Below are 20,515 nucleotides of genomic sequence, written 5' to 3'. Positions count from 1 at the left end.
TTTACCGACAAGATCTTGGTTTCATAATTAGGTTAGAATTTGTCACACTTTTTCTCCTTTAAAGCCATTTCTGTGTATATCACTTGAAATATTTGAACGAGAATTCAAGGCAGAAAAATATCTCCCATATATTCTGCATAGCTTCTCGGATAAGATAATCAGATTTCATAAACAGTTTTACTTCAAATATATATGTTTTGTAAATGTTATTTTCCTTTCTAATATATTTAGCTAGGAGCTGGAACTCACAGTTAGCAAATTTCATTTCCATGCAACTATGAGTCAAAAAAAAGGATTAAAAATAAAAATTTAAAAGTTCTTCAGCTGACAAAACCTGTTTCTAGCCCAATATTTTTTGAAAGCTCACTACTAATCTTGTGAAAGAAAAGTCAGTTATAAAGTACGCTTTTCAAAAAATGCTAAAATTAAGAACAGCATCCGCCATGTTACCACTAATTATGTGAGCTGGAGCTTGTAACTCTATTCCACTGCTCTGAAAAGTTTGATAACCCTCTTACAGAATTGTGGTTTATTTGCTTTAAACCATCTCAGCGGTGAAAGAGAAATAAAATGTAAGTCAGCATAACAAATTATAACACTGCATATTTTTTTTCAGCAGAGTAAAACTTGATTTGATTATTGAGATAAATATATTTTGTGTACCAATAAAAACACACCTCAAATTCAAACATGTCTACAAATAAAAGTATGATTGAACATTAATTGTAACGAACTACACAAAAATACCAGTCACTCAAATTTTGGGCCAAGAAGATCTCAGGATAGAGTATTTAGGCCACTAACTCACTCTTTCTGTTGTAGCTAGGTGCATTAGAAAGTCACCACAGAAACTAGAACGAAAGTACTTTTGGTTTTCCAGAAGCAATCTGCTCTGTGGCCCCCTTCCTCTGCAACATTTTTAGAATGAGGAAGGCAGATCAAATGACAAGTTGCAGTTCCTCCTTTACTGACTGTTTCTTATCCCGTTTTCCGGAGCACAACTGAGATAAGAGAGCAATGACTTGACTTGAAGTAATCTAAAATCTTTTGTTACTGCTCCAGTATGCCTTTGTTTAAAGGGAGACAACCACATGGGAAAAACTTCAAGGCCAGTTTCCTGACCTTTTGAGTTAATGATACCAGTCTTTCCAGCTCTAGTGGCCTTAATTTGGGAAATGTGGGTTAAAAAAAATCTTTCAAAATCAATAACCTACTTATAGCATTTTTCCACTCTACATTTTCAGTTTAAAATAAAAATAGCCTAACTGCAGGAAATTGTACTATCATTTTACTGTTGAAACGGAAGCAGTATTAATAGAAGACGATGCATGAAAATGAATGTTATTACTTAATCTGTCAAACTCCAAGTTTTCTCTTCAGCTTCTCTTAAATCTGTGGCCTTCATAGGATGGTTGAAATTCAGAATAAGGTCACAAAGCAGTAGCTGGCTTTCCACTGAAAGACAAAGGGCAATGTATCGTCATTGTGTTTATTGAACAGTAGATTCTAAGTGAATGGCAATTTATATACAGCACTTTTTCAAGTGTTCATCTATCAACTCCTTCAAAATGTGAAGGGTGGCCTTGTTTTGTTTACTTCAAGACAGTTCAATAAAGTTTGGTATTAGCACAGTGGTAATATATATATTAGGAGACTAGTACTGTCCCTGCAACGGAATGACTTGGACTACCTAACAGATTTTTTCCATGGTTAGCTAACGTGCTTCCATTTCTGTGTAACTACTGTTTCATTAATTCTTCAAAACAAAAGAGCAACTGCATTGTTTCATTAGATTAAAAAACAGTTGTATGACAAAGAAAACACGAGCCATTCACAACTGCACGCTTTTAAAAACAATGCTTTGAACAGCTTCTTGTTTAGCTGGAAGATGAACTCAGAATTACCATTGAGTTTCTGCAGCTCATTGGACATTTTGTTGACATTTTTAATTGTAGCTTCAAGGTTAAACAGCTGATCATCAGCAGCATCTTTGAACACCTGTATGAAATAGAAACAAAACATAACTGGCAGTGTACATACGGCTCATGAGCTCAGTAACACAGCTAATCGTAAGCTTTATGAATTTTTCTTTGATTTTCTAAAAAAATATTTTCACTAAAACTTCCCCTCTTTTATAATTATCCACTCAGATATGGCAATTTGCAACTACTGAAGGCAACTACAAAACACTCAGGCTTTATTCTTGTTTCCTGCTCCTTTTTTCTTTTTTTCCCCACAAACAACAACAAATTAATCCTACCTAATATTTCCTCTCCTCACCAGCATTTTTTTCATTCTTGTTTTCGACCTTACTTTTCCTACAGAATCTAAACAGAAGTTAATTGTCATGTAATATTTAGTCAACCACAAGATGGAGCTATTGTGACGTTAAAATGTGTAAGAGAACTTGATGTCACTATTGGCACTGAATGTTAATGAATCTGCTAGTACCTGCCCAGAACATTTCTGTCTGTAGGGGTAATTATTTTATAATCAACATCTTTTTCATTATTTTGGATATCATATTCCCTCCCTTTAACATTTAATTAAAAACCCAGTCAAAATCTGGAGATAGTTAAGACCAGAAACCGTTTGAAATTAAGTGTAATTTGAATTTTTAGATTTATACTACACACTTTTTAAAGATTTTTTGGGGGGGGTAAAAATATTAACGAAAATTGCACATATGATGTTTTCTGGCCTCGTTATCAGCTCTCTATCATTCAGAAATTCTAAAATTAAAATCTGGAATCGGGGCGATTCACAAATAATGCTCACTATGTAGAACACCTCAACACAATGAGAAGTATGACAAAAAATTCAACTTACATTTAATATAGATTCTTTGTCCAAGTCTCTCTTCCCTTCAGAGAGTGGTTTTGTACTGAGATCATCAGCCAGGGCCAAAGATCCTAAAAGGACAACCCCCAAATTATTATGGAGTAATATGTATATTTTATATACACATCCCATACCAAATATATAACAACATTTGATAAATACAGTAACTGGACCTTGTTTTTGTTAGTGTTATTTGAAAGTAGAGTCTAAGGGGTTGAATAGTTTTATTTCTTCTTGAGGAAATATTTTTTGTTGTTTAAATCTTGGATTTTATTTATTTTACTTTCTTTTAGAGAGAGTTTTTAGGAGTTAAACATGGAACTACTACTAGTGAATAAGCGTATTTATAATAGTGACGAAGAATTCCTCAAACAAAATTCTGGATTTTTTTTTAAATGGAAAACTTTATAAAAGATCGAAAAAGACATTGCAATCAGTTTCTGTCGTCAATTTATGGAAGGAGACTCTAAAGCACACACACAAAAAGTCAAGTGTTGAACGTCTGCTGGTCAGTAACAGATATGAGATTAAATACCAGATCCCTGGGCTATTTCGTCCCCCATTCTCTTTCCTCTTCTTTCCTTGCACATTAGGACACCCTCAGGCAAATTTAAGCGTATCACATCACTGGAAAACTCGTTTCAACACTGAAAAGAAAAGAAAAAAAAAAAGGGTGTGTGTTCATTTAACCCTGGTACTGTGTGTGTTCAGAAAGGGTGCAATGAAATTGAAAAGACCTTGCTCTTCGCTGAAAGGGCAGACAAAAGAGCATGCCCCTCTTTTACTCCCCCCCCGAAATGGCCGGCAGTGAGAGTACAGCCCTCGCTGGGCTGGCAGTGGGATCAGCATGCTGCTCAGGATGAAGCACCTCCCTGGGGGCTCCAGCTCTGATGTCCATGCGGGCGACCAGGCAGCATGCGAGGAGGCAGCTCCGCAAGGCTTGAGGCTTCCCATTGTGGGTGCTGAGCAAGCAGTGGTGCGGAAGGGGTGCCCCACAGGAAGGCCCAAGGACCGAAATACAGCAACGGCAGCTGCCTCCCAGACTGGTGAGGATTACCTCGGGACACGGTGGCAGCACCCTCCTGTTCTCGGGGGTGCTTCGTGGGCAGGCACGCCTGCTAAGAGTCAGAACCATCAGCACCAAGCCCCCACGGTGTGCAGGTTTACAAGGCCCCACATCTCCCAGGGCGCTGGTGCCCCAGGCCCTGCTTCCAGGGGCAGCCTGCAGGGATGGCCCATCAGCTCTGGGAGGCTGGGGTGGTAGCACAGCCAGGCCTCCTGGTTGCCCCCATTCCCCAGCACGCACAGCAGGTGCTAGCAGCAAAACTCGCAGAACACCAGATACCACAGAGGGGTTTTGCCCCTCCTCCCCTGCTGCCGTGAAGGCCAGCAGGGCTGTCCCTGAGGAAACCACAGCCTGGCTGACCCCCGGCACCTCACAGGTGCTGCTGGGGTCTGCAGGCAGGCAGCAGCACAGCCCTTTCCACCAGAGGTGAGGAGCCTGCCTGCGCCACGGCTTCCTCCCGGCAGGCAGCAGGACGAGCTGGTCACTCCCGTTTGGCCCTGGGAGGCACCGATCCCCAGGGCGCTGCCAGCGGCTCCCCTGGCCTGGGGCAGGCAGCCACCCACGCAGGCAGGAGGAAGCGCGTGCCCCTGTGCACGGGCAGCCCCTGTGCTGCGCTGCCTTCTGCTTTGCTCAGCAAGGAAAGCCCCACGGTGTGTCCTTCTTCCGGCACATGAAGCATTGGTGGGTTGCAAGGGCCCTGGTAGGAGTTGTGATTTTAGGAGTAGAAGGTAAGAAGTAACCACAAATGCTGCAAGAGCTGAAGAAGAAATGGAGAAGAGAGGACTGAGGTGTCGGCGGGGGAGTGGTGAACGGTGATTTCCTCTCGTCCTTTGAGGCCCTGCCTGTGGAGCGCTTATTGCAGGCTGAAGCAACTAATTTATAAGCAGTCAGTTCCTTTTGGTCATTGATTTAAATTCACATGGAGTAAGAGTGATTTATGATGAGTAAAGATGAAATAACGAACCTAAATTAAAGGAAGACAAGACAGGCAGTTTGCTATACTGATTTATCAATTTATAGACCACAACAGCGAACGCTGCCCTTGGATGCACATATCTGACTTGGGTTGAAATCAAGAAAATCTGCTAAATAACAACTTGGAGTCAGGAACTGTTAATTTCTTTTCCACTGTGTGCCCAGCAGCACTTCAAGCCAGGGAGACCAGGCAAGGGAATGTCTGTCAGCACTTTTATTTCATTTACTGCAACCACTTTTCCTGCTGCTCAGTGTTCATCGGTATTTTGAACTTGCTGTTTGGCACCAGTGGGGAAGGGTTACCAGTACCTCAGAGGAGAGTGGAATTACTTGGATGTGCAGGAGAGGACGGAGGGCCAGAGAAGTCAGCTGCCTGCCATTTACTCTTCCATTCTCCGTCACTTTCAGGGGTGTGCTTTTGCAAAACTTTAAAATAAAGCGTTCTAAATGTATTGTTTTGTGACTGCAGGTGAAGCTAAATTGCAACTCAGAATAGCATTTTCTGTTAAGGCACAATTAAACTGTGATTCAAAGAGAAAACATGATATGCTGCTTAGATTGTGGGGCTTTCTGAAGATGAGAAATGCAGAGCAGGAAGTGCTTTACACGTGCACCAATTCCTGTACTGTAGTCTTTCCGTCTATAAGGTATTGCAAAAAGGAAAAATAGAATATTGTAACCACCAGAAAAATTAGGTTCAAAATATGTACAATAAATGGAGTTGCCAGAACTAACTGGATGAACCACGGCCTTTCTAAAAATAATCTTCAGTAGTTTGAGATATTAAGAAGCAAGATGACCAACAGTGTAAGAGATTGATTGTACAATGCATTCTTCTTTTAAGAAGAATAAAAGAGAGTAAGAGGTATTTCATTTCTACAATAAAATACTTGGAATTGAAATACTTTCTGGATTTCTTTGTAAGGTAGCATTTCAAAAATGAAAAATTGAAATTAATAACTTTATTTACTAAGTTACACCTCTATGTGAGGCATGTTCTCATAAGTGTTGCTAACAATTTCGTATCAGCGTGTCAGTTTATGAGCTGCAGTTTCAGCTTTGCCTGAAATAAACCCACAGGTTTATGTGCGGAGATCTACACAGTTGAAGTTGACTGTAACTCTTCTTAATCATGGGCTGATCTGGCTGTGTATGCTACTTGAGCACGTGAAACAGCTGTCTCCCTGGAGTCTTTCTGAGAACACATTTGGTTACGGAAGGTGAAGGCGTTCAGCCACCTTTATGAATCGCAGGTAAAGACAGAATTACTACCAAACCAGTTCTCTAAGGAGGAAGAAAGATCAGGGAGACTAGAAATATATTTCAGGTGATGAATTTAGGGTTATGATGTGAATCAGCAAGCACTGCAGGCAACTAAACCAGTGCAGATCACTTTACAGAACTGACTTCCTCACTTCTGCAGTAAAATTACTTTGAATATAATTTGAGGCACAAAAAAAGCCAATTAAATACACAGCCACTGAACAGGAGGATTTCAAAATAAAGGATATCCAAATTTATTTTCCTGTATAATCAGAGATGAAGAAAAAGAGAGATACTCTGATCTCATGCTGTATCTCACAGTGATGAAAATATTTTAAAGAAATTGTTCTAATCGGAAGTAGAAAAAAAAAATCTATTCACTTCAAAGACAATGTTTTAGTGAGTGGCTTAACAAACATTAATGGAGTCTGTCTATTTACAAACACCGCAAGGAGATGAGATACAAGGAAATAAACTTCCACCCAAACATTAATGGAGTCTGTCTATTTACAAACACTGCAAGACGTAGGAGATGAGATATAAGGAAATAAACTTCCACTGAAAACATAACCCTTTGCTGTTGCTTTGAAAGCTTTAGCTTTTAGTGGATCTAATAGGAGAATTTGAAGTTTCAATGAATGTTATTAAACTTTCACAGAAAAAGCTCTAACAAGAGAGAAACTGCTTTTTTACCATTGCCTGAGTATAAAAAATGTTAATCCAGACTGCGAGGAAAGTCAAATAGAAACCAAATCAGCACACACACAAAATCATGCAACCTCAATGTACGACAGTTATTTCTGATGAAATACTGTATTTCACAAGCTTTAGAGCACATGTAGGATTTTCACTGATGAAAACAGGCAAACGCCAAAGGCCAAAAAAAGCCTGGCTAGATCATGGTACAAAACAGTAAAGCAAAAGCCAGACTTTGTCTTGAAAAGCTAGAATCCAATTAGTTGAGGCAAAGAGTGACAGGTAGAAAAGATTGCTACGTGAACTGACTCGCCTTAATGCATGCTCAAGAACCCGGAGGAGTAAGCCCTGAGTTAAGTTATATATTTGTGACACAGTATTCTGGCTTGTGAAACTCCTTTGCTTGAGGAGTTTTCAGCCAGAAAACTTCAAGAAATTATATAACATGTAATACAGTTTTCTGAGAATGTTTTAATAATACTTAAGAAAACATTAAAAGCAGTAGTGTTCCACCTACAAAATGAAAGCCATTACAGCATCGCACAGCAGCAATGTAATTAAGTCTGTGTTGCTCTAAGAAACTGATTATATTAAATGCATACATTTAAAAAAGCCAAACAACTGTTCAGACCATGTAAAATCCTACACTTAATTTAGTAAGTGCTTGTCTGCATACTTAAGTTTGCTGACTGCTGTATGCATGCCATCATCAGAGGGACGTACTGTTGCCTTCCTTTTTAGATACCAATTTTCATTTAAGGAGACCCTGAACAGCAACAGATTATAGAAGGCAATACATGAGGATGCCTATCTCAGCATCTACTTTAATACCTTCCCTACAGTGGGCAAAGAACTAAGAAAATATGCAGTGGCATCTGAGAGGAAGATGACCATCACTATATAGAGCCCTGTTCCCTTCGTTTGCTTGACCAGTATATTTTCCTGGACAGTGCTATGCTTTTCAAGCTCACAGCACATCAGGTTTCAACATCTCAGATGTTCTTGTTTCTGTTTTTGTTTGCATGGACAGTTTAAATTCTAACATGAAATCTACAAGGTGCTTCCTGTTGCTCTGTTATACTTTTTTAAAAAATATTTTAAACAATAAACAGCATAAGATTATGCTTTGTTGATGCTCTGGGAGGTCTCCACTTGGTGTTCTGGAAAGTTCTTTTATGTTGTAATAGGTTTTAAACTATAGCTTTTTAGTAGTTCTTAAATGTAGTATTCAAGATGATTATATGGGATGCTAAAGATGTGAATAATCAGTGACTGAAGACAAGTGCATGTATAATGCTAATACAGACAGAATCATCTGTTGAAACTGCTCAGCTGGTAAGAATAACTTTTATGTAGAAATAAAGTTGCATTTCCTACAGCTCTTTGATACATAACATTTGTGCTCTTCAGTTTTTTAGTCAGGTGATTAGGTGGTGAATTTTTTAAGACATAAACAGTAAATATCAATTAGATTCTGGTGGGATAGTTTGAGCAATTAATCATAAATGGTATGCTTAATGGAACTTTGGGAGATTCACAGATAGTTTTGCTTTCTTCATGGTGCATATGTCATGGAAAGGGAGAACTGCTCATGAAAGCCAGAAGTCCTGCTTGGCATGCAAAGTCTGAGCCAATGGAACGTGGAAGCACAACTGGTCTTGCAGGGCTTTTTAAAGTGAATTTTACGTATGTCTGGGACTTGGGTGGAAGATTTTCAAGAAGCATTCAGGAATTCCTCATGCTTTTTGGATTTCACAGGAAAAGTGATTTCTGATGTTACGGTGTAATTTTCCCATTCATAATAAAACCATTGAAATGACATGGGACTTCACAGCAACCGTGAACCTCTACTCATTAGCATGCAGCTATCTCGAGCTATCGACCTATGTCTGCTTCTAGTTCTTATACACACTCACATATGCTTCTCTACATCCTTTCACACACCAAATGCCATTCAGTAAGATTTTTCTCATCTGCACGGGGAAAGTGAGTTTATAAAGCAAGGGACTGTGAAACTGTCTCCAGATCCTAAGAAACCAGTGGTTCCAGATTGGCTTTTGGAAAATGCTGAGCCCTTTTGATTGAGATGGCAGTGCTTAACAGCTCAGTTTTTACAGATATTTTACCATACTGCTCTTTTATCTTCCTAGATTTTCATGGCAATAACAGCATACTGCCTGAAATACCGCAGAGAGAAATAAGGGAGTATGCTAATATCAGTAAGTCAGGCTTGTAATTTGCTACACTGCAAATTATCCCTTCTTCACTTAAATTAATTTAATACTATAAACTATAATGGTTAGAGAAACAATGTAGATATTACAGCTTCTGTTAGCTGTTTCTATTGTAATTATCTACATTTTTTTTCATTTGCCAACTTGCATACATTACTCCACGAAATACCCTATAAGCATTAGAGGTATAGAAATGAGAATTAAAAAGAACAAAAGAATAACAATGTGCTCAGGGAAATTCTATTACTATTTTGAAATTACAGGCTTGATTACTTTTGTTGCTTTATCAGAAGAGTTCTTTTTTATTAACTCATGAAATGGACAGTAGGAGGCACAACAAAAGATCCTGAAACAATTCCTGTCTCAGCTGTTCAACCAGGGCATTTCCCTGTAGCTAAGGCTTTTCATAAATTGGCTGTCTGGAATAAAAAAACTACAAAAGCCTCAATTTTGCAGTGATGTTCGTGCTGTATAAACACAACTCTGTCACAAATTCCACATAATGCACTCTCAGTAAGTATTACAAGCTCTGAAAATTGAAATGGTAGAACTACAGAGCAACAAAAGAGAAGCCACTAGAGGCCCTCCTTCCCACCATTAAAATGCATTAGGCAAAATAAATTAAAAGCAGCAATATGCTTGGCTGAAAAGGTTGGTGATTTAGTCCAAATGTGAAAATGACAAGTATGTAACAGATGTCGGATAATTAATGCCCTGCCTGAACTGCATATTGTATTAGCTTCCCACTCAGTGCTACTGTAATCCTAGGGAAAAGGGATGTAGCAAGAGGAAGGAAGACACTCACAAAAGCTGCTCACACGAGGCGCTCTCTGTACTGTCAGAGTGATTATCCCTCACAGTGCCATCCACAGTAAGTAATTGAGGCTTATTCAAACAACCCAAAAGGAAGCCTTTTCCTTTCTGTTGACTACAGTTGAGAGAACTGGACGTCCTCTTACTAAAGTTAGCTTTTGATGAATAACTTTTCCAGGTCTCACGTCACACACAAATGTGCTTTGTTGTGCTTTATCTGTGTTTACAGTGTAAAAAGTAAACAATTTGTCATCCAGGTTGTTTTCTTTATCGAGCTCAGGAAATAGCATCAATTTCAGAGGACTGCTGACTCAAACAAACTAAGGCTCTAGTATTTTACTCTGGCTTTTGCCTTTATCTTGTGGAAAATCTCATATTTACATATCCTGGCTGTGTCTGCATTGGCACAAAAATCATCATGTGTCTACCTGGATGAGCTGCCATATTGTACATGCAGACTTGGACGAAGTTTCATTATCTTCTGAAACAAATAACTAAACTGAAATAGTAGCATTTTGTTCAGATTCTTTTATCAGAAGAGAGAATGTGTAAAATCAGTTATTTCAACTGGAGTTTAAGTCTTTCAAATATGAACAAGACTGCTCTGAAATAACTATGACATAAGTTACCAAGTTATTAGCTGTGATTGTTTTGTGGCAACCACTTAGCATCAAAGACTAAGACCTCATCTCCCCACATTTGCGTGCCCTGGCTCAGATTTCTCACAGTATGACAATTGCCACATTGTATTAGGCGAGTTAGGACAAGTACGAACGTGAATATTAGCTTGAAAACAAATATGCAAAACAGAGCATAAAAATAGAACTTATTAACAGAAATAAAAGTCAATATTTCTGTTAAAAACACTTTCAGTGAGGGAGAGGAACTGGATATTTGACAAGTGGAGGAGGAAATGTAACATACCTGTACAAATGCAGTAGATACAACTCTCAACAATTTTCTGATCCAATATCTGAAACTCTGCAAGCTGAATTACATGCTAGGGGGGTTGTACCTGCACGTACATCACTTAGCAGAGGAGGGACTGTGGAAGAGAAATAAGAGCAATGGTCTCTGTCCCTCTCTTGCATTTGGCCCCTGGGATCATCGAGCAAGAGAGAGACTGTGCTGCTGCACAATGAATGTTACTGAGCTGCAGGTGCCAAATGAATGAACTTCACACATAATGTACAAGGCCTGGCGGGTCTAGATGGGAGTAAAGATTAAAAACTTAGTTTTGTCTGCTGGATGTATCATGAGCAATGAAGTATGCCATCTTAGTGTTTAGTTTTACAAGGATGTCGACATGAAAAACAGTTGAAATAAGACACAAAAGAGATCTTTGAAAGTCTAATAAAGCTTTGACTCCCTGCAAGTGATAAATGGACTCATTAGCATCTCAGAACTCTGTCTGGTTCATGGGCCAATTAAGTTATGATAATATCATCCTCCCAGTATTTCAGACTCCACTGATGAGCATTAATAGGCAGACAGTGTTTAACAAATGCTTCTACATTTTCAAGATAAAATTTCTCTTGAGGTTCCTACACAAACTAAAATGTAAAGTGAACAATTACATACCTCTGCAATATTATTGATTATGTTTTCAAAGAAGGGAAGTCAGGTCCTTCTCCCCATTGCTTCACCACACTTGATTTATAGCTAAGAAATTCAATAAAAATTAATGCTAAAATTATGCTTCTTTTCAGGGGATGTCCTGTTCAGATTAATTTTCCATAAATACCTTTGCTTTCATTTTTTCTCTAATAAAAATAATTTAAAATGTACCATCAAACTGTATAAGGAAAAAAAAAAAGAACCCAAACCCCCTCAAAAAGACAAAAATGAGAATTTGGAAGACTTCCAGGAACCAGTCTAAGAGCTGATTATTTCTCCTGTGAACTCTAAATGGGTGAAATCGCTTATGACATTACTAGATTTCTTTGGAACTACAGAGAAATTATTTTATGACAAATCAGGGACATTTAAATGCAGCAAAAAGTCTATAACTATACATAATACCTATTTCTGGGCGTTCTGATACATTAGCACTGACATTTAACCACAGAAATGCTTCACAATCCTTTCTTACTATGCTCATTTCTCAAGAAGTTTAGAAGCTAGATAAATCATAAAAAGGATCCATGTAATTTGGTTACCAGATCGATGCATGCTACAGACACACACTCGAATAGCACCACAGCACAAAGAAATGGTAGGTGCTGTAGCTGTAAGTAAAGGAAGTCAGTCCTAATATTTGCCGATTGTATAAACAAGAAATAACACCATGTATAAACATAACAAAGTGCAATGTGGAATAATGCTGTCAGGAGTTATTAATAGATGACAATATATGTGTCCTGTGAATCCAGGCACCCTTTCAGAGCCCTCATCTCTTTCTTCTGCACATGGTGGACCTGTGTATCAGTCCAGGAGGGTAAGAAACAGATTCTGGTCATCACCATTATGTTAGCCACAGCAACTGCTGCTTTGCTTTCTGTAACTGTCAGCTGTGTGGTGACCCCCGTAAACTCACAAAAACCATTTTCTGCTGGAGTCTAGTGGAGTCACCACACAGACAACATCAATAAAAGGACCAATAAAAGCTGTTTCTTGGGTCTCAACAAATCCAGAACTAATTAATACCAACACACTGTACCTTCTACCCTCATCACATATACTCTAAAACCTAGAATGTCTAGATCCTCTGCAGAATTGCATATTATCTGAATGCTTGCAGTCAAAATATCCTATTCCAGACTAGGCAGATGCTTTAGTTACCCCTCAGCAGGAGACAAGTCCATTTCCTGAACCTTCATAAAGTTACATTGTGAGACTTTCTCCCTTGACATCACAGGTATACCTTCTGGAAGCATGATAGAATATTTAAATAAAAGGGTGCTCAGTTTGCTATATATATATATATATTACATGCAGACAAGACTTGCCTCCTGAAATTAGCTTACTCAGTTATAACCATCAACTGCAGCAGCAATGTCTTGCAACTACGTCCTGGATAGGGTTAGTCATTCAGCCTTGCAGAGAGCATATCACAGAATAGTGGGTGTGCCACTAGAGTTGTGTACCCCCTAATATTTGCAGATCCACAAACTCTGATGTGGCTGCAAAGCCTGAAATTACATGTCCAAAGCTACCCCCTTTTCTACTTGGAGATGCACTGAGAGATGCAGAAAGATCCCTGCAGCAAAGAATTGTGGGGTCAGCCAGAAATATGTTTACAGAGCACCGGATTAGGCTCTGTAAGCCCAAAGAAAATAAAAATGGCCATTTGAAAGTGGATCTTTACAAGCCAATTTGACAGTAGGTTATTTTTGTTTCTTTCTTCCTCAAGCACTTGAGGAAGTTAATATAAAACAGTTAGTTTAACTTTTGAGAGTTCATAGACATTCACACATAACATTACTTGACAGGTGTTACACCAATTTCCTAATCCATTCACATTATTCCTCTACATAGTCCACAAAAGGAATGAAAATAAAGTAGGATTATTTCTTTATGCCTAATATTGCTCAATATCTCTTCTGACACCTCTAGGACATGTAAATCACTATTAATTTCCTTCTGAAGTTAAATGAGATCTACTGAAATTAAGTAAAAAAGAAATGGTAAGAATATTCTGACATTAGTTGTTGATTTATCCATAAAATTGCAGGGTTTTGTTGCTGACAATTATAAGAGTTAACTGTAAATAAGTAAGTAACTTATGAAATTGAAAACTTCTTCACCTGTGTAAACATTTGCTTTTTCTGAGCAAATTTATCTCAATATTTTATGCACATAATCCCTCCTTTGATTTTCATTTGAATTAGTATTGCACAGCGATATTTCTTGTGAATTTACATTCTCGCAATGGAGACTATTAAAAAAAAAATGAGCAGCCACAAAATAAATTGTTTACTGCTGGGCAGGCTCCTTGTTCATGGTTGTAATGAATCTTCAGGTTCTTGTTACAGAACTGCAGAGGTTACTGCAGATTTTCTAGCTCCCTGCCAGTGCCATCGTGCTTTTCTATACATTTTACCAGTTTTGTGTGCAGTCTCATTTCAGGTTTCCCAAGCCATTCTTTCATGAGTGTATTCTGCAATGTACTCCATTCTGCATGCTCTACATCCTGCATCTGCAAAGTTTTCCAGAAATCTACTTCTGAGGAACTCTGTGCTACCTTTCCCCACAACCAGTTACTGGCAGGCAGGCTATCTATAATGGGACATATATTTAGTAGTACATGAAACAAAAGCACATTTACTGATAGCAGGTTTGTTTTTAAAACATCACAGTAGATTGAAAATAATTACAGCAAGTTACAAATGCTGTAAAAGAATCAGCCACCTCTCTTTTCAGGTAATCAGGATAGCTGATCAAGGATATTTTCATAACATTCCTCCTACTCTGTTAAAATTGAAGACTCAAATATAAACTGTTCATAAAATTGAATCAACACCTGTGAATCCAAATTTCAAAAGCCAGTCTCAACATGCCATCTTTAAGTTATCACAAGTAAATGTTTGCATTATTCTGATATAAACACCTTTTCACTTTTTTTTTGTCATGATTTGTCAAGTTGTTATTTTTTGGTTGAGGTTTCGAATTTCACCCCAATTAGACCAGATTTTTTTTTTCACAAACTTGAGAAATCAAGATTGTGACATTCGTTTCCTTCATTTGTGATGACAGTCCTTCATTGTGACATTCATTTCCTGCCCAGCAGCTTTCTTCTCTTCAGAAGGCAAGATGACAGATTCAGGGGGGTGTGTCTGTATTTTTATTTTCTAAATGGAATCACACAAAGACTACAGATAGTGATTGAATATGACTTAACAGAGATCTTGCTCTGCTAACTTTTGTCCATTTCTGTCTCAGAGAGCACTGAGCAGATTCACACAAACACCCTTTTTACAAGGAGTAGGCAATGTAAAAGCCAAGCAAACAGCACACAGCAATGAGGTAATCAACATCATCTTTTGCCACAGGATAACTAATGTTTTTAAGATTGACCCAAGCCCAGCTGTACTTTTAATAAAACTGTCTTGTTCTCTCATGGGTGAGAGAGAGGCCAAAAAAAGCCAGTGGTTGAATTAGGAAGTGGTCCAAGAAGCCACAAAAATATCTTCACTTGAAAAGTCATGGAAACTAGTTGCTATCTCAAGTGGAGGCTGGACCCAGAGCAGGACTCAGACTCCAGCCTAGGCTGTGCCTACAAAAATAGAGACCTAGAGGGATCCTAAGGACCTGGCTCAGAATCCAGGCTCTGCTAAAGAGTGGAAGAACTGGAACTAAATCCGTGAGGGCACAAAAATGGTATTCAAACAGAAGTACAAGATTTTAGCTTCGTGTTAGTGAAGATTTGAATACAACAAGAAGTTTGGCCTTTAAGGGCTAAAGTATTGTCATTTCATCAACTGAACAGTTCAACTCTCTGTGTGTCTCAAATCAAAAAAGAAAGTAGGAAGAATAGAGGGGCTCGGCTTAGATAGTTTCATTAGTCTGGTACACATCCCTCAGTAATTTAGCCAGTAATTTTTATGCCTTGTCATATGATCATAAGCTGTGGTCTTAACTACCTTGGCATGGCTGATACCAACAACTGATCACTAAATTTTAGAATGATTTCAGTGTTACTGCTCTGTGCTCATCACTTTTTTATCTTCTTTGACTAGCCACATGCTCTCTTGGCTCCACCTTATTCCTTAGAGGAAGCAATAGGCCCCCACTGAAAGACATAAGAGAATCTATTTTCTCGAAAAAATTATGATATTTTACCGCCCAAGCTTTTTATAACACCTAGATTATATTGCTTCAGTGGCTGCTTTTCATAGCTTTTACTTCTAACAAGAACTGTCAATGTAAATGTTTAAGAAAAGCACATAAAAACAGAGAGGAATTTAGAAGTGTAAAACCCCATGCCGACTTATTTCAATCTTCATATTGCATCAGAGCAATGTGCATTGTGTACATAAAACAAATCCTAGCCCCTCTTGCAAATCAGCCTTTGGTGAAACAAAAATTAATCAGTTCTCCGATGCTCAATGTTTTATTATTTACTTGTTAGTTTTACTCTCAAGAAGTCTGTCTTCTAACTGTTATACATTTGGTTTTGATGACTGTACCAGTGGAGAAAAAAAAAAAAAAAAAGTGCCATAAAAACATTCACAAATCCAAGCACATAGACATTCCAAAATAAGGAGGCCAATTTACTTCACCCAGATGATTCATGTAAGGTTGTTTTACTGCCTCCTTCTTAAAAGTTTCACCGACACAAAGGTCTATCAGCAGGTGAACCTTATTGCATAAGTAGCACAGCCTTGGTCACTTTTTGAAAAAGCTGCAAGAAGCAACTTTCACGCCATTGTTCATTAACACTTTGATCACATTAGCAAGGATTCGTTGGCAACTGATGGTGCAATAAAACATATGTATGTTAAGTCTTTTAAATGCTTTGGATGTAGAGTCTACTGTGCCTCATCAGACTGGCATTGCCCACTGTTGGAAAGCATTGCATGATTTACCACTTTGCCCAGGCACTTTCATCTGATTAAATCCCTGTTTCCCTCTGCTGGGAAGCAGAATCAGCAGCAATGAAGCATCTTTAACATTCTGTGTAGTGCAGCTCTAGACCTCTCGGAATACCTAAGTTCACATCTTGTTTTAAAAAGCTTCCTAAATTTGATTTTACTTGGCTGAAACCTGAAAATGAGCAAATAAAATATTACAGCTGATGCAGAAGTTTAAGAAATTTAAACTTTTATCTACCAATGTATTTCAGTCTAAGGTGAAGCCTGATTGTGAGTAAGAGCGCGAGTCACTGACACATTCACACCTCATCTCTGCAGAGCTTGCAAGCCTAGCCAGTCTGCCACTAGTAACATAGTGACTACAGGATACAGTAGCTGGACAAGTGAAATATAGTCAGAGTAAACAAAGCTCTGTACACCCATCAGATAGATAGCTAACAATTTTGGACAGTGCAAACAGCTCATGATGTGAACAGTAACCTGGTTAATAAGCCTAGTAACAACCCATTTAGTTGTGTTCAGAAGCAATCAATCTGAACAACTGCAGTAGTAGCGGTAGCCTGCCAGTAAAATGTGACTCTGTATTTGAGGTCAAAGAAAGACTGAGCTATATTAGAAATAACTGAGTAATAAAATGTATTTCAGGAAAAAAAATCCATATCTCATTGTGATATGGATACAATATGCACAGCAGAACAAGTGGGTCTTAAGGTCACATTTCAAGTCATCTTGCTGGGTTTGAAAAATAAAGTTTTCATTGTGTATGTGGGTGTATATAAAATATGATGCACATTACTCAGAAATACGTGTGCCAGGAGATATGATATATTAACAATTAGCAATTCTATTGCTCCTGTTCATTTGTCTAAGCCTTAATGGTGCGACCAGTAAATGGAAGCACTTTGGACTGAATTGTTTAGATGTTAGTTTAACTATATCTGAAACTGTTCACTCTAATATTACAATGTGGATAGCTATGCAAGCAATGAAATTTTGGGCCAGAAACAGTAAGTATGGCAGTCTGCCTCACTGTGACTCACACGGGAAAGAAACGGGATTGATTTGATTTATGGATTTAAACTTTTTCAGAGATTTCAGGGAAAATCTTAACATTTTTCAGGGATTATGTTTCAGGGAAAGGCCATCCATTTATTCCAGTATTCTGCATTTTTCAAAGCATGCTCACAATAGTGATTATTCCTTCTGTATCCTCAATAAAGTAAGAAAGAATGAGAGGTAGGTACTGTCTTTTGTGACAGCAGGAGAAGTTAATTAATTATACTTTTCAAACCTCTTTACATCACTACATCCAAGCTACCAAAGAGAAAATGAAAACTCCTTTAAAGCAAGGCTACCATCTGAAATGAACTATATAAAGAACTATATAAAGAGCACTATATATTCCTCAACCAACGAATTGCTCCTTGCTTAAATGTAGAATCATGACAGTTCTTTGTTCATTAACATAGATTTTTCCTATTTTTTGTTCCCTGCAAAACTAGCATGTAAACTGGATTCTGTGGCAGCTAACACATCAACGATAGGAATAATTATTTCAAGAAAACATGTGTACAGCAGCGTCTTTATTGTTCATGATTTGCAAGGTGAGAAGAACTCACTGTAGCTCTCAAATCTCAAATTGGTAGGTATAAAATGATCTTGTTTGGGAGCTGGTGAGACAAGCAGTCTGGATTCCTGTGGCACTGTCAGGGCAGAAGCCCATACTCCCATTTGAAACTCACTTTTAGAGATGTGCACTTTGACAGATCCAACACGTATGCTTGTGAATGGGGGACACTAAAATGTCACTGAAAGCATTACTTCCTTTCATTCCCAATCTATCCACTTCTTTCTATAGCCAGTACTAAAATAATTCAGTGGCATAAGCAAGGCGGTGCTTACTGTTAACAATAATGCATTTAATATTCCCTCCAGGAATGAACTCATTAAAATGAGAAACTGATCTCCACCACACGAGCTTTCAAACCCAATATAATCAGGAACAATAACACAAAACTCCCAGCAAGGGGCACTATTTCACTAAATGTCCCTCACCACCACACTAAAAAAAAAAGTTACTGTACAACTCATTCATTTAACATGAAATGTAGAACCACATACACCTCACGAAAATGTTGAATCTTTTGTCACTTTCAGATTAAGGTAATCACTTTCCTTAAAGCATTTCTGCTTATTTTATTCCTCAGTCAACATCTTGTCGGGTATAGGACTTGCAGTTTGATGAAATTAAGATATATTTTTGAAAAATCAGATGGAATTTACTTACAAATGCTTGGATACTACAGCGAGAAATAGAGGTGTATATATAAAGGATGAACTGTATAAAGGATGAACATCAAATTTGTGGGGGATGTTGGAAGGTGTTTGGAGACAGGGTTCAATTTAAAGTGTAAGTAAGTGTGATATGCAAGGAAGTAACAAATCCTTTGTATGTTAAACAAAAGCAAGATTAGGAGATATTCAACATATCCTGCTTTGGGGAGTCTAAAAACAAGAGTAAGCACAGATCTGAACCAGTGTGCTATCATGAAAAGAATTCCTTTGGAGATTTTGGTCTTTTCAAAGACTAAGAAGGGAAAAAGAAAAACTTTGGTCATTAAAATGACAGATTTTCCAAGAAGGCAGTTATAAAAGTGAAAAGCAAGGCATAGCTCATAACAATCCATTCTCAAACAAAATATCAGTACTAGATTTGGTATGTTTTGTCTCAAAAATACACGACTACTGAAACCTTCCAATGTATAGACATTCTTTCCAAATTAGAGTACGTGCTGCAAGGAGGGCAACACAATCGAGCTCAACAAACTTTTAGGTAGAACAAGGCTGTTAGCATGAGCATATCATGAAAATGCTGTTGAAGAGCGGAAGTCTTATCTCATATTTTTCTTACCTTATATTATCCCCAGGGCTGTGGCTAGTACAGTCAGGTCTAGCCTACTCTCCTTTACAGTAATATTTTTTTCCAGATCAACATCCTCCTGAGAACTTCAGAAGTTTCTGGAAAATGTGGTTGTCCTATTTTTATGCTACAATTTTTTTCTTTCCTTATGATGTTTCCTGTTTTTCATATACTTTTTGTAAAGGTACTTGTAAGAAAGCACCAGATAAGGGCTTACTTCTCTATGTGTCTTATTTAATTTGAAAATTTGGGGTTTACTCTGAAGAATAGATGTTAAACTGATAATCAGAGTGCTTCTCCAGGAGTTAAACTCAGCAGACTTCAGAGGTACTTGCCCAGACATCAGTTGGAAAATGAACTGCAACCTTATTTCTTCAAGCATTTAAAATATTTTAATCTTGCTAAGCGTTTTGCTTTTGAAACAAGATACAGTAAGTAAAACGACTGTCCTCTTACCTCTGTTAGTCTGAGCAGCCAACCAGTGTCATGCAGATTGTTTAGTTCTGAACAACACGGGAATGATGCAGTCGTGTAATCCTTTGCAAAGACATAATGCAGAAGCAATGTTAGTGTCTTTGCCACCACTTCTAACCTAACTTGGCTGCAGAGCACTCCCTTCCCTACTTTCCTTTTGCTATGATGTAGAGCTATACTACCAGTAGTTATCCAGCTGCCTCTAAGACTTCTTTGCTGCCTCCTCTGAGCATTTTTTCACACACTTTGGCAAGTCAGGCTAGGAAAGAAGGCCTTGTCTTGGATGGATGTAATTTCTTTTTCAGAGAGGCATTATGGTACATTTACTTCTGTCTGCAGTGCTGTGGTGTGGTCATAGGTGAAATGACAACCAGGCAGTCTGGAAGGGCTACAGGAGGAAGTGGCTTTTTAAGGTTTTTAAGTGGTCAGAATTTGGTCGGGTCTGGGCCTGAAGGAAAGATTGGATGAGGAAGCAGGAGGATGTGGCTGCTTTATACAAGAGAAAATTACATTTTTATGATGCCTTCTCTTTCTTTCTCTCCTCTCCATTTTTAGCATTATGGGACATTTAGTCTGGATTTCTGACATCCTCACGATTTAGGATGTTCAGATAGGCATTTATTTTCATTCTAACAAGAAGCCTCCATGCTATACACAGTCATGAAGTACTTTCATGGTTTCAAGGTTATAGGAACCCTTG

This window comes from Egretta garzetta, unplaced genomic scaffold (genome assembly GCF_000687185.1).
Source record: "Egretta garzetta isolate BGI_Z169 unplaced genomic scaffold, ASM68718v1 scaffold60, whole genome shotgun sequence".
Lineage (NCBI taxonomy): Eukaryota > Metazoa > Chordata > Aves > Pelecaniformes > Ardeidae > Egretta > Egretta garzetta.
Note: the sequence above shows the minus strand (reverse complement) of the source record.